The sequence below is a fragment of the Oncorhynchus gorbuscha genome, linkage group LG08, assembly GCF_021184085.1.
Source record: "Oncorhynchus gorbuscha isolate QuinsamMale2020 ecotype Even-year linkage group LG08, OgorEven_v1.0, whole genome shotgun sequence".
NCBI lineage: Eukaryota > Metazoa > Chordata > Actinopteri > Salmoniformes > Salmonidae > Oncorhynchus > Oncorhynchus gorbuscha.
The window spans coordinates 399,079-412,996 of record NC_060180.1 but is presented as its reverse complement, the minus strand read 5'-3'; positions in this window follow the sequence as shown (position 1 = coordinate 412,996).

Here is a 13,918-nt window from a genome sequence, read left to right as displayed (position 1 = left end):
AGAGGAGAACAGAGGAGAGGAGAACAGAGGAGAACAGAGGAGAGGAGAAACAGAGGAGAGGAGAACAGAGGAGAGGAGAACAGAGGAGAACAGAGAACAGAGGAGAACAGAGGAGAGGAGAACAGAGGAGAGGAGAACAGAGGAGAGGAGAACAGAGGAGAACAGAGGAGAGGAGAACAGAGGAGAACAGAGGAGAGGAGAACAGAGGAGAGGAGAACAGAGGAGAACAGAGGAGAGGAGAACAGAGGAGAGGAGAACAGAGGAGAGGAGAACAGAGGAGAGGAGAACAGAGGAGAGGAGAACAGAGGAGAGGAGAACAGAGGAGAACAGAACAGAGGAGAACAGAGGAGAGGAGAACAGAGGAGAGGAGAACAGAACAGAGGAGAACAGAACAGAACAGAGGAGAACAGAACAGAACAGAGGAGAACATAACAGAGGAGAACAGAACAGAGGAGAACAGAACAGAGGAGAGGAGAACAGAGGAGAGGAGAACAGAACAGAGGAGAGGAGAACAGAGGAGAACAGAACAGAGGAGAGGAGAACAGAGGAGAGGAGAACAGAGGAGAGGAGAACAGAACAGAGGAGAACAGAACAGAGGAGAGGAGAACAGAGGAGAGGAGAACATAACAGAGGAGAGGAGAACAGAGGAGAACAGAACAGAGGAGAGGAGAACAGAGGAGAGGAGAACATAACAGAGGAGAACAAAACAGAGGAGAGGAGAACAGAGGAGAGGAGAACAGAGGAGAGGAGAACAGAGGAGAGGAGAACAGAACAGAGGAGAGGAGAACAGAGGAGAGGAGAGGAGAACAGAGGAGAACAGAGGAGAGGAGAACAGAGGAGAACAGAACAGAGGAGAACAGAACAGAGGAGAACAGAACAGAGGAGAGGAGAACAGAACAGAGGAGAACAGAACAGAGGAGAGGAGAACAGAGGAGAACAGAGGAGAGGAGAACAGAACAGAGGAGAACAGAGGAGAGGAGAACAGAGGAGAGGAGAACAGAGGAGAGGAGAACAGAGGAGAGGAGAACAGAGGAGAGGAGAACAGAGGAGAGGAGAACAGAGGAGAGGAGAACAGAACAGAGGAGAGGAGAACAGAACAGAGGAGAGGAGAACAGAACAGAGGAGAGGAGAACAGAACAGAGGAGAGGAGAACAGAGGAGAGGAGAACAGAGGAGAGGAGAACAGAGGAGAGGAGAACAGAGGAGAACAGAACAGAGGAGAGGAGAACAGAACAGAGGAGAGGAGAACAGAACAGAACAGAACAGAGGAGAGGAGAACAGAGGAGAACAGAGGAGAGGAGAACAAATGAGAACAGAGGAGAATAGAACAGAGGAGAACAGAGGAGAATAGAACAGAGGAGAACAGAGGAGAACAGAACAGAGGAGAACAGAGGAAAACAGAGGAAAACAGAGGAGAACAGAGGAAAACAGAGGAGAACAGAGCAAAACAGAGGAGAACAGAGCAGAGGAGAACAGAGCAGAGGAGAACAGAACAGAGGAGAACAGAGCAGAGGAGAACAGAGCAGAGGAGAACAGAGGAGAACAGAGCAGAGGAGAACAGAGGAGAACAGAACAGAACAGAGGAGAACAGAACAGAGGAGAACAGAGCAGAGGAGAACAGAGCAGAGGAGAACAGAGGAGAACAGAGCAGAGGAGAACAGAGGAGAACAGAGGAGAACAGAACAGAACAGAGGAGAACAGAGCAGAGGAGAACAGAGCAGAGGAGAACAGAGCAGAGGAGAACAGAGGAGAACAGAGCAGAGGAGAACAGAGCAGAGGAGAACAGAGCAGAGGAGAACAGAGGAGAATAGAACAGAGGAGAACAGAGGAGAACAGAACAGAGGAGAACAGAACAGAGGAGAACAGAACAGAGGAAAACAGAGGAGAACAGAGGAGAACAAAACAAAGGAGAACAGAGGAGAACAGAACACAGAAGAGGAGAACAGAGGAGAACAGAACAGAGGAGAACAGAGCAGAGGAGAACAGAGGAGAATAGAACAGAGGAGAACAGAGGAGAACAGAACAGAGGAGAACAGAGCAGAGGAGAACAGAGCAGAGGAGAATAGAACAGAGGAGAACAGAACAGAGGAGAACAGAGGAGAATAGAACAGAACAAAGGAGAACAGAGCAGAGGAGAACAGAGGAGAACAGAACAGAGGAGAACAGAACAGAGGAGAACAGAGCAGAGGAGAACAGAGGAGAACAGAGGAGAACAGAACAGAGGAGAACAGAACAGAGGAGAACAGAGCAGAGGAGAACAGAACAGAGGAGAATAGAACAGAGGAGAACAGAGGAGAACAGAACAGAGGAGAACAGAACAGAGGAGAACAGAGCAGAGGAGAACAGAGCAGAGGAGAACAGAGGAGAATAGAACAGAGGAGAACAGAGGAGAACAGAACAGAACAGAGGAGAACAGAACAGAGGAGAACAGAGGAGAACAGAACAGAGGAGAACAGAACAGAGGAGAACAGAACAGAGGAAAACAGAGGAGAACAAAGGAGAACAAAACAGAGGAAAACAGAGGAGAACAGAGGAGAACAGAACAGAGGAAAACAGAGGAGAACAAAGGAGAACAAAACAGAGGAGAACAGAGGAGAACAGAACACAGAAGAGGAGAACAGAGGAGAACAGAACAGAGGAGAACAGAACACAGAAGAGGAGAACAGAACAGAACAGAAGATAACAGAACAGAGGAGAACAGAACAGAACAGAACAGGACAGAACAGAGCAGAGGAGAACAGAACAGAACAGAGCAGAGGAGAACAGGACAGAACAGAACAGAACAGAACAGAGTAAACAGAACAGAGGAAAACAGAGGAGAACAGAGGAGAACAAAACAAAGGAGAACAGAGGAGAACAGAACACAGAAGAGGAGAACAGAGGAGAACAGAACAGAGGAGAACAGAGCAGAGGAGAACAGAGCAGAGGAGAACAGAGGAGAATAGAACAGAGGAGAACAGAGGAGAACAGAACAGAGGAGAACAGAGCAGAGGAGAACAGAGCAGAGGAGAACAGAGCAGAGGAGAATAGAACAGAGGAGAACAGAACAGAGGAGAACAGAGGAGAATAGAACAGAACAGAGGAGAACAGAACAGAGGAGAACAGAACAGAGGAGAACAGAACAGAGGAGAACAGAGCAGAGGAGAACAGAGGAGAACAGAACAGAGGAGAACAGAACAGAGGAGAACAGAGCAGAGGAGAACAGAGGAGAATAGAACAGAGGAGAACAGAGGAGAACAGAACAGAGGAGAACAGAACAGAGGAGAACAGAGCAGAGGAGAACAGAACAGAGGAGAACAGAGGAGAACAGAACAGAGGAGAACAGAACAGAGGAGAACAGAGCAGAGGAGAACAGAGCAGAGGAGAACAGAGGAGAATAGAACAGAGGAGAACAGAGGAGAACAGAACAGAACAGAGGAGAACAGAGCAGAGGAGAACAGAACAGAGGAAAACAGAACAGAGGAAAACAGAGGAGAACAGAGGAGAACAAAACAGAGTAGAACAGAACAGAGGAGAACAGAGCAGAGGAGAACAGAGCAGAGGAGAACAGAGGAGAACAGAACAGAGGAGAACAGAACAGAGGAGAACAGACAGAACAGAACACAGAAGAGGAGAACAGAGGAGAACAGAACAGAGGAGAACAGAGGAGAACAGAACAGAGGAGAACAGAACAGAGGAGAACAGAGGAGAACAGAACAGAGGAAAACAGAGGAGAACAAAGGAGAACAAAACAGAGGAGAACAGAGGAGAACAGAGAAACAGAAGAGAACAGAACAGAGGAGATTAGAACAGAGGAGAAGAGAACAGAACAGAAGAGAACAGAACAGAACAGAACAGAAGAAAACAGAACAGAGGAGAACAGAACACAGAAGAGGAGAACAGAACAGAACAGAGGAGAACAGAACAGAGCAGAGGAGAACAGAACAGAGGAGAAGAACAGAACAGAGGAGAGAAGAACAGAACAGAACAGAGGAGAGGAGAGGAGAACAGAACAGAGGAGAACAGAGAAGAACAGAACAGAGGAGAGGAGAACAGAGGAGAGGAGAACAGAGGAGAACAGAACAGAGAAGAACAGAACAGAGGAGAGAACAGAGAAGAACAGAACAGAGGAGAGAAGAACAGAACAGAGGAGAAGAGAACAGAACAGAACAGAGGAGAACAGAACAGAGAAGAACAGAGAGAGAACAGAACAGAGGAGAACAGAACAGAGGAGAACAGAACAGAGGAGAACAGAACAGAGGATAACAGAACAGAGGAGAACAGAACAGAGGAGAACAGAACAGAGAAGAACAGAACAGAACAGAACAGAACAGAGGAGAACAGAACAGAGGAGAACAGAACAGAGGATAACAGAACAGAGAGAACAGAACAGAGGAGAACAGAACAGAGGATAACAGAACAGAGGAGAACAGAACAGAGGAGAACAGAACAGAGAGAACAGAACAGAGGATAACAGAACAGAGGAGAGGAGAACAAAACAGAGGAGAGGAGAACAAAATAGAGAGAGAAAGAACAGAGAGAACAGAACAGAGGAGAACAGAACAGAGAAGAACAGAACAGAGGAGAACAGAACAGAGGAGAACAGAACAGAGGAGAACAGAACAGAGGAGAACAGAACAGATGATAACAGAACAGAGGAGAACAGAACAGAAGCAGAACAGAGGAGAACAGAACAGAGAGGAGAACAGAACAGAGGAGAACAAAATAGAGGAGAACCGAACAGAGAAGAACAGAACAGAGGAGAACAGAACAGAGAAGAACAGAACAGAGGAGAACAGAACAGAGGAGAACAGAACAGAGGAGAACAGAACAGAGGAGAACAGAACAGAGGAGAAAACAGAGGAGAACAGAACAGAGAAGAGGAGAACAGAACAGAGGAGAACAGAACAGAGAACAGAGCAGAGGAGAACAGAACAGAGGAGAAGAGAACAGAGGAGAACAGAACAGAGGAGAACAGAGGAGAACAGAACAGAGGAGAAGAGAACAGAGGAGAACAGAACAGAGGAGAGGAGAACAGAACAGAGAAGAGGAGAACAGAACAGAGGAGAACAGAACAGAGGAGAAGAGAACAGAGGAGAACAGAACAGAGGAGAACAGAACAGAGGAGAACAGAACAGAGGAGAACAGAACAGAGGAGAACAGAGCAGAGGAGAACAGAACAGAGGAGAACAGAACAGAGGAGAACAGAACAGAGGAGAACAGAACAGAGGAGAACAGAACAGAGGAGAACAGAACAGAGGAGAGGAGAACAGAGGAGAGGAGAACAGAGGAGAACAGAACCGAGGAGAGGAGAACAGAGGAGAACAGAACAGAGGAGAACAGAGCAGAGGAGACGAGAACAGAACAGAGGAGAACAGAGCAGAGGAGAAGAGAACAGAGGAGAACAGAACAGAGGAGAACAGAACAGAGGAGAACAGAACAGAGGAGAAGAGAACAGAGGAGAACAGAACAGAGGAGAACAGAACAGAGGAGAACAGAACAGAGGAGAACAGAACAGAGGAGAGGAGAACAGAGGAGAACAGAACAGAGGAGAGGAGAACAGAGGAGAGGAGAACAGAGGAGAACAGAACAGAGGAGAACAGAACAGAGGAGAACAGAACAGAGGAGAGGAGAACAGAGGAGAACAGAACAGAGGAGAACAGAACAGAGGAGAACAGAACAGAGGAGAACAGAACAGAGGAGAACAGAACAGAGGAGAACAGAGGAGAACAGAACAGAGGAGAACAGAACAGAGGAGAACAGAACAGAGGAGAACAGAACAGAGGAGAACAGAACAGAGAAGAACAGAACAGAGGATAACAGAACAGAGGAGAACAGAACAGAGGAGAACAGAACAAAACAGAGGAGAGGAGAGAAGAACAGAACAGAGGAGAGGAGAACAGAGGAGAGGAGAACAGAGGAGAACAGAACAGAGAAGAACAGAACAGAGGAGAACATAACAGAGGAGAACAGAACAGAGGAGAACAGAACAGAGGAGAACAGAACAGAGGAGAACAGAACAGAGGAGAACAGAACAGAGGAGAACAGAACAGAGGAGAACAGAACAGAGGAGAACAGAACAGAGAAGAACAGAACAGAGGAGAACAGAACAGAGGAGAACAGAACAGAGGAGAACAGAACAGAGGAGAACAGAACAGAGGAGAACAGAACAGAGGAGAACAGAACAGAGGAGAACAGAACAGAGGATAACAGAACAGAGGAGAGGAGAACAAAACAGAGGAGAGGAGAACAAAACAGAGGAGAACAGAACAGAGGAGAACAGAACAGAGGGAGAACAGAGAAGAACAGAACAGAGGAGAACAGAACAGAGGAGAACAGAACAGAGGATAACAGAACAGAGGAGAGCAGAACAGAGGAGAGCAGAACAGAGGAGAGGAGAACAAAACAGAGGAGAGGAGAACAAAATAGAGGAGAACCGAACAGAGAAGAACAGAACAGAGGAGAACAGAACAGAGGAGAACAGAGCAGAGGAGAACAGAGCAGAGGAGAACAGAGCAGAGGAGAACAGAGGAGAAACAGAGGAGAACAGAGCAGAGGAGAACAGAGCAGAGGAGAACAGAGGAGAATAGAACAGAGGAGAACAGAGGAGAACAGAACAGAGGAGAACAGAACAGAGGAGAACAGAACAGAGGAAAACAGAGGAGAACAGAGGAGAACAAAACAAAGGAGAACAGAGGAGAACAGAACACAGAAGAGGAGAACAGAGGAGAACAGAACAGAGGAGAACAGAGCAGAGGAGAACAGAGGAGAATAGAACAGAGGAGAACAGAGGAGAACAGAACAGAGGAGAACAGAGCAGAGGAGAACAGAGCAGAGGAGAACAGAACAGAGGAGAACAGAACAGAGGAGAACAGAGGAGAGAACAGAACAAAGGAGAACAGAGCAGAGGAGAACAGAGGAGAACAGAACAGAGGAGAACAGAACAGAGGAGAACAGAACAGAGGAGAACAGAGGAGAACAGAGGAGAACAGAACAGAGGAGAACAGAACAGAGGAGAACAGAGCAGAGGAGAACAGAACAGAGGAGAATAGAACAGAGGAGAACAGAGGAGAACAGAACAGAGGAGAACAGAACAGAGGAGAACAGAGCAGAGGAGAACAGAGCAGAGGAGAACAGAGGAGAATAGAACAGAGGAGAACAGAGGAGAACAGAACAGAACAGAGGAGAACAGAACAGAGGAGAACAGAGGAGAACAGAACAGAGGAGAACAGAACAGAGGAGAACAGAACAGAGGAAAACAGAGGAGAACAAAGGAGAACAAAACAGAGGAAAACAGAGGAGAACAGAGGAGAACAGAACAGAGGAAAACAGAGGAGAACAAAGGAGAACAAAACAGAGGAGAACAGAGGAGAACAGAACACAGAAGAGGAGAACAGAGGAGAACAGAACAGAGGAGAACAGAACACAGAAGAGGAGAACAGAACAGAACAGAAGATAACAGAACAGAGGAGAACAGAACAGAACAGAACAGGACAGAACAGAGCAGAGGAGAACAGAACAGAACAGAGCAGAGGAGAACAGGACAGAACAGAACAGAACAGAACAGAGTAAACAGAACAGAGGAAAACAGAGGAGAACAGAGGAGAACAAAACAAAGGAGAACAGAGGAGAACAGAACACAGAAGAGGAGAACAGAGGAGAACAGAACAGAGGAGAACAGAGCAGAGGAGAACAGAGCAGAGGAGAACAGAGCAGAGGAGAACAGAGGAGAATAGAACAGAGGAGAACAGAGGAGAACAGAACAGAGGAGAACAGAGCAGAGGAGAACAGAGCAGAGGAGAACAGAGCAGAGGAGAATAGAACAGAGGAGAACAGAACAGAGGAGAACAGAGGAGAATAGAACAGAACAGAGGAGAACAGAACAGAGGAGAACAGAACAGAGGAGAACAGAACAGAGGAGAACAGAGCAGAGGAGAACAGAGGAGAACAGAACAGAGGAGAACAGAACAGAGGAGAACAGAGCAGAGGAGAACAGAGGAGAATAGAACAGAGGAGAACAGAGGAGAACAGAACAGAGGAGAACAGAACAGAGGAGAACAGAGCAGAGGAGAACAGAACAGAGGAGAACAGAGGAGAACAGAACAGAGGAGAACAGAACAGAGGAGAACAGAGCAGAGGAGAACAGAGCAGAGGAGAACAGAGGAGAATAGAACAGAGGAGAACAGAGGAGAACAGAACAGAACAGAGGAGAACAGAACAGAGGAGAACAGAGCAGAGGAGAACAGAACAGAGGAAAACAGAGGAGAACAGAGGAGAACAAAACAGAGTAGAACAGAACAGAGGAGAACAGAGCAGAGGAGAACAGAGCAGAGGAGAACAGAGGAGAACAGAACAGAGGAGAACAGAACAGAGGAGAACAGAGTAGAACAGAACACAGAAGAGGAGAACAGAGGAGAACAGAACAGAGGAGAACAGAGGAGAACAGAACAGAGGAGAACAGAACAGAGGAGAACAGAGGAGAACAGAACAGAGGAAAACAGAGGAGAACAAAGGAGAACAAAACAGAGGAGAACAGAGGAGAACAGAGGAAAGTAGAATAGAACAGACCAGAGGAGATTAGAACAGAACAGAAGAGAACAGAACAGAAGAGAACAGAACAGAAGAGAACAGAGGAAAACAGAACAGATGAGAGTAGAACAGAACACAGAAGAGGAGAACAGAACAGAACAGAGGAGAACAGAACAGAGCAGAGGAGAACAGAACAGAGGAGAGAAGAACAGTACAGAGGAGAGAAGAACAGAACAGAACAGAGGAGAGGAGAGGAGAACAGAACAGAGGAGAGGAGAGAAGAACAGAACAGAGGAGAGGAGAACAGAGGAGAGGAGAACAGAGGAGAACAGAACAGAGAAGAACAGAACAGAGGAGAGGAGAGAAGAACAGAACAGAGGAGAGGAGAGAAGAACAGAACAGAGGAGAGGAGAACAGAGGAGAGGAGAACAGAGGAGAACAGAACAGAGAAGAACAGAACAGAGGAGAACAGAACAGAGGAGAACAGAACAGAGGAGAACAGAACAGAGGAGAACAGAACAGAGGATAACAGAACAGAGGAGAACAGAACAGAGGAGAACAGAACAGAGAAGAACAGAACAGAGGAGAACAGAACAGAGGAGAACAGAACAGAGGAGAACAGAACAGAGGAGAACAGAACAGAGGAGAACAGAACAGAGGATAACAGAACAGAGGAGAACAGAACAGAGGATAACAGAACAGAGGAGAACAGAACAGAGGAGAACAGAACAGAGGATAACAGAACAGAGGAGAGGAGAACAAAACAGAGGAGAGGAGAACAAAATAGAGGAGAACCGAACAGAGGAGAACAGAACAGAGGAGAACCGAACAGAGAAGAACAGAACAGAGGAGAACAGAACAGAGGAGAACAGAACAGAGGAGAACAGAACAGATGATAACAGAACAGAGGAGAACAGAACAGAGGAGAGCAGAACAGAGGAGAGCAGAACAGAGGAGAGGAGAACAAAACAGAGGAGAGGAGAACAAAATAGAGGAGAACCGAACAGAGGAGAACAGAACAGAGGAGAACCGAACAGAGAAGAACAGAACAGAGGAGAACCGAACAGAGAAGAACAGAACAGAGGAGAACAGAACAGAGGAGAACAGAACAGAGGAGAAAACAGAGGAGAACAGAACAGAGAAGAGGAGAACAGAACAGAGGAGAACAGAACAGAACAGAGAACAGAGCAGAGGAGAACAGAACAGAGGAGAAGAGAACAGAGGAGAACAGAACAGAGGAGAACAGAGGAGAACAGAACAGAGGAGAAGAGAACAGAGGAGAACAGAACAGAGGAGAGGAGAACAGAACAGAGAAGAGGAGAACAGAACAGAGGAGAACAGAACAGAGGAGAAGAGAACAGAGGAGAACAGAACAGAGGAGAACAGAACAGAGGAGAACAGAACAGAGGAGAACAGAACAGAGGAGAACAGAACAGAGGAGAACAGAACAGAGGAGAGGAGAACAGAGGAGAACAGAACAGAGGAGAACAGAACAGAGGAGAACAGAACAGAGGAGAACAGAACAGAGGAGAGGAGAACAGAGGAGAGGAGAACAGAGGAGAACAGAACAGAGGAGAGAGGAGAACAGAGGAGAACAGAACAGAGGGAGAACAGAACAGAGGAGGAGAACAGAACAGAGGAGAACAGAACAGAGGAGAACAGAACAGAGGAGGAGAACAGAGGAGAACAGAACAGAGGAGAACAGAACAGAGGAGAAGAGAACAGAGGAGAACAGAACAGAGGAGAACAGAACAGAGGAGAACAGAACAGAGGAGAACAGAACAGAGGAGAACAGAACAGAGGAGAACAGAACAGAGGAGAGGAGAACAGAACAGAGGAGAACAGAACAGAGGAGAACAGAACAGAGGAGAACAGAACAGAGGAGAACAGAACAGAGGAGAGGAGAACAGAGGAGAACAGAACAGAGGAGAACAGAACAGAGGAGAACAGAACAGAGGAGAACAGAACAGAGGAGAACAGAACAGAGGAGAACAGAGGAGAACAGAACAGAGGAGAACAGAACAGAGGAGAACAGAACAGAGGAGAACAGAACAGAGGAGAACAGAACAGAGGAGAACAGAACAGAGGAGAACAGAACAGAGGAGAACAGAACAGAGGAGAACAGAACAGAGGAGAACAGAACAGAGAGACAGAACAGAGGAGAACAGAACAGAGGAGAGGAGAACAGAACAGAGGAGAACAGAACAGAGGAGAACAGAACAGAGAGAACAGAGAGGAGAACAGACAGAGGAGAACAGAACAGAGGAGAACAGAACAGAGGAGAACAGAACAGAGGAGAACAGAACAGAGGAGAACAGAACAGAGGAGAACAGAACAGAGGAGAACAGAACAGAGGAGAACAGAACAGAGGAGAACAGAACAGAGGAGAACAGAACAGAGGAGAACAGAACAGAGGAGAACAGAACAGAGGAGAACAGAACAGAGGAGAACAGAACAGAACAGAACAGAGGAGAACAGAACAGAGGAGAACAGAACAGAGGAGAGGAGAACAGAACAGAGGAGAGGAGAACAGAACAGAGGAGAACAGAACAGAGGAGAACAGAACAGAGGAGAACAGAAAGGAGAACAGAGAGAGAGAACAGAACAGAGGAGAACAGAACAGAGGAGAACAGAACAGAGGAGAACAGAACAGAGGAGAACAGAACAGAGGAGAACAGAACAGAGGAGAACAGAACAGAGGAGAACAGAACAGAGGAGAACAGAACAGAGGAGAACAGAACAGAGGAGAACAGAACAGAGGAGAACAGAACAGAGGAGAACAGAACAGAGGAGAACAGAACAGAGGAGAACAGAACAGAGGAGAACAGAACAGAGGAGAACAGAACAGAGGAGAACAGAGGAGAACAGAACAGAGGAGAACAGAACAGAGGAGAACAGAACAGAGGAGAACAGAACAGAGGAGAACAGAACAGAGGAGAACAGAACAGAGGAGAACAGAACAGAGGAGAACAGAGGAGAACAGAACAGAACAGAGGAGAACAGAACAGAGGAGAACAGAACAGAGGAGAACAGAACAGAGGAGAACAGAACAGAGGAGAACAGAACAGAGGAGAACAGAACAGAGAGAGAACAGAGGAGAACAGAACAGAGAGAGAACAGAACAGAAGAGAACAGAGAGAACAGAACAGAGGAGAACAGAACAGAGGAGAACAGAACAGAGGAGAACAGAACAGAGGAGAACAGAACAGAGGAGAACAGAACAGAGGAGAACAGAACAGAGGAGAACAGAACAGAGAACAGAGGAGAAACAAAACAGAGAGAACAGAACAGAGGAGAACAGAACAGAGGAGAACAGAACAGAGGAGAGAACAGAGGAGAACAGAGAACAGAGGAGAACAGAACAGAGGAGAACAGAACAGAGGAGAACAGAACAGAGGAGAACAGAACAGAGGAGAACAGAACAGAGAGGAGAACAGAGGAGAACAGAACAGAGGAGAACAGAACAGAGGAGAACAGAACAGAGGAGAACAGAACAGAGGAGAACAGAGAGAGAGACAGAACAGAGGAGAACAGAACAGAGGAGAACAGAGGAGAGGAGAACAGAGGAGAACAGAACAGAGGAGAACAGAACAGAGGAGAACAGAACAGAACAGAGGAGAACAGAACAGAGGAGAACAGAACAGAGGAGAACAGAACAGAGGAGAGGAGAACAGAACAGAGGAGAACAGAACAGAGAGAGAACAGAACAGAGAGAGAACAGAACAGAGGAGAACAGAACAGAGGAGAGGAGAACAGAACAGAGGAGAACAGAACAGAACAGAACAGAACAGAGGAGAACAGAACAGAACAGAGAGAACAGAACAGAGAGAACAGAACAGAACAGAGGAAACAGAACAGAACAGAACAGAGAACAGAACAGAGGAGAACAGAACAGAACAGGAGAACAGAACAGAGGAGAACAGAACAGAACAGAACAGACAGAGGAGAACAGAACAGAACAGAAGAGGAGAACAGAACAGAGGAGAACAGAACAGAGGAGAACAGAACAGAGGAGAACAGAACAGAGGAGAACAGAACAGAGGAGAACAGAACAGAGAGAACAGAACAGAGGAGAACAGAACAGAGGAGAACAGAACAGAAGAACAGAACAGAGGAGAACAGAACAGAGGAGAACAGAACAGAGGAGAACAGAACAGAGGAGAACAGAGGAGAACAGAACAGAGGAGAACAGAGGAGAACAGAACAGAAGGAGAACAGAACAGAACAGAACAGAAGAGAACAGAACAGAGAGAACAGAACAGAACAGAGGAGAACAGAACAGAGAGAGAACAGAACAGAGGAGAACAGAACAGAGGAGAAGAGAACAGAACAGAGGAGAACAGAGGAGAGGAGAACAGAACAGAGGAGAACAGAACAGAGGAGAACAGAACAGAGGAGAACAGAACAGAGGAGAACAGAACAGAGGAGAACAGAACAGAGGAGAACAGAACAGAGGAGAACAGAACAGAGGAGAACAGAACAGAGGAGAACAGAACAGAGGAGAACAGAACAGAGGAGAACAGAACAGAGGAGAACAGAACAGAGGAGAACAGAACAGAGGAGAACAGAACAGAGGAGAACAGAACAGAGGAGAACAGAACAGAGGAGAACAGAACAGAGGAGAACAGAACAGAGAGAACAGAACAGAGAGAACAGAACAGAGGAGAACAGAACAGAGGAGAACAGAACAGAGAACAGAACAGAGAACAGAACAGAGGAGAACAGAACAGAGGAGAACAGAACAGAGGAGAACAGAACAGAGGAGAACAGAACAGAGGAGAGAACAGAACAGAGGAGAACAGAACAGAGGAGAACAGAACAGAGGAGAACAGAACAGAGGAGAGAACAGAACAGAGGAGAACAGAACAGAGGAGAACAGAACAGAGGAGAACAGAACAGAGGAGAACAGAACAGAGGAGAGACAGAACAGAGGAGAACAGAACAGAACAGAGGAGAACAGAGGAGAACAGAGGAGAACAGAACAGAGGAGAACAGAACAGAGGAGAACAGAACAGAGGAGAACAGAACAGAGGAGAGAACAGAACAGAGGAGAACAGAACAGAGGAGAACAGAACAGAGAACAGAACAGAGAACAGAACAGAGGAGAACAGAACAGAGGAGAACAGAACAGAGGAGAACAGAACAGAGGAGAACAGAACAGAGGAGAACAGAACAGAGGAGAACAGAACAGAGGAGAACAGAACAGAGGAGAACAGAACAGAGAGAGAACAGAACAGAGGAGAACAGAACAGAGGAGAACAGAACAGAGGAGAACAGAACAGAGGAGAACAGAACAGAGGAGAACAGAACAGAGGAGAACAGAACAGAGGAGAACAGAACAGAGGAGAACAGAACAGAGGAGAACAGAACAGAGGAGAACAGAACAGAGAACAGAACAGAACAGAGGAGAA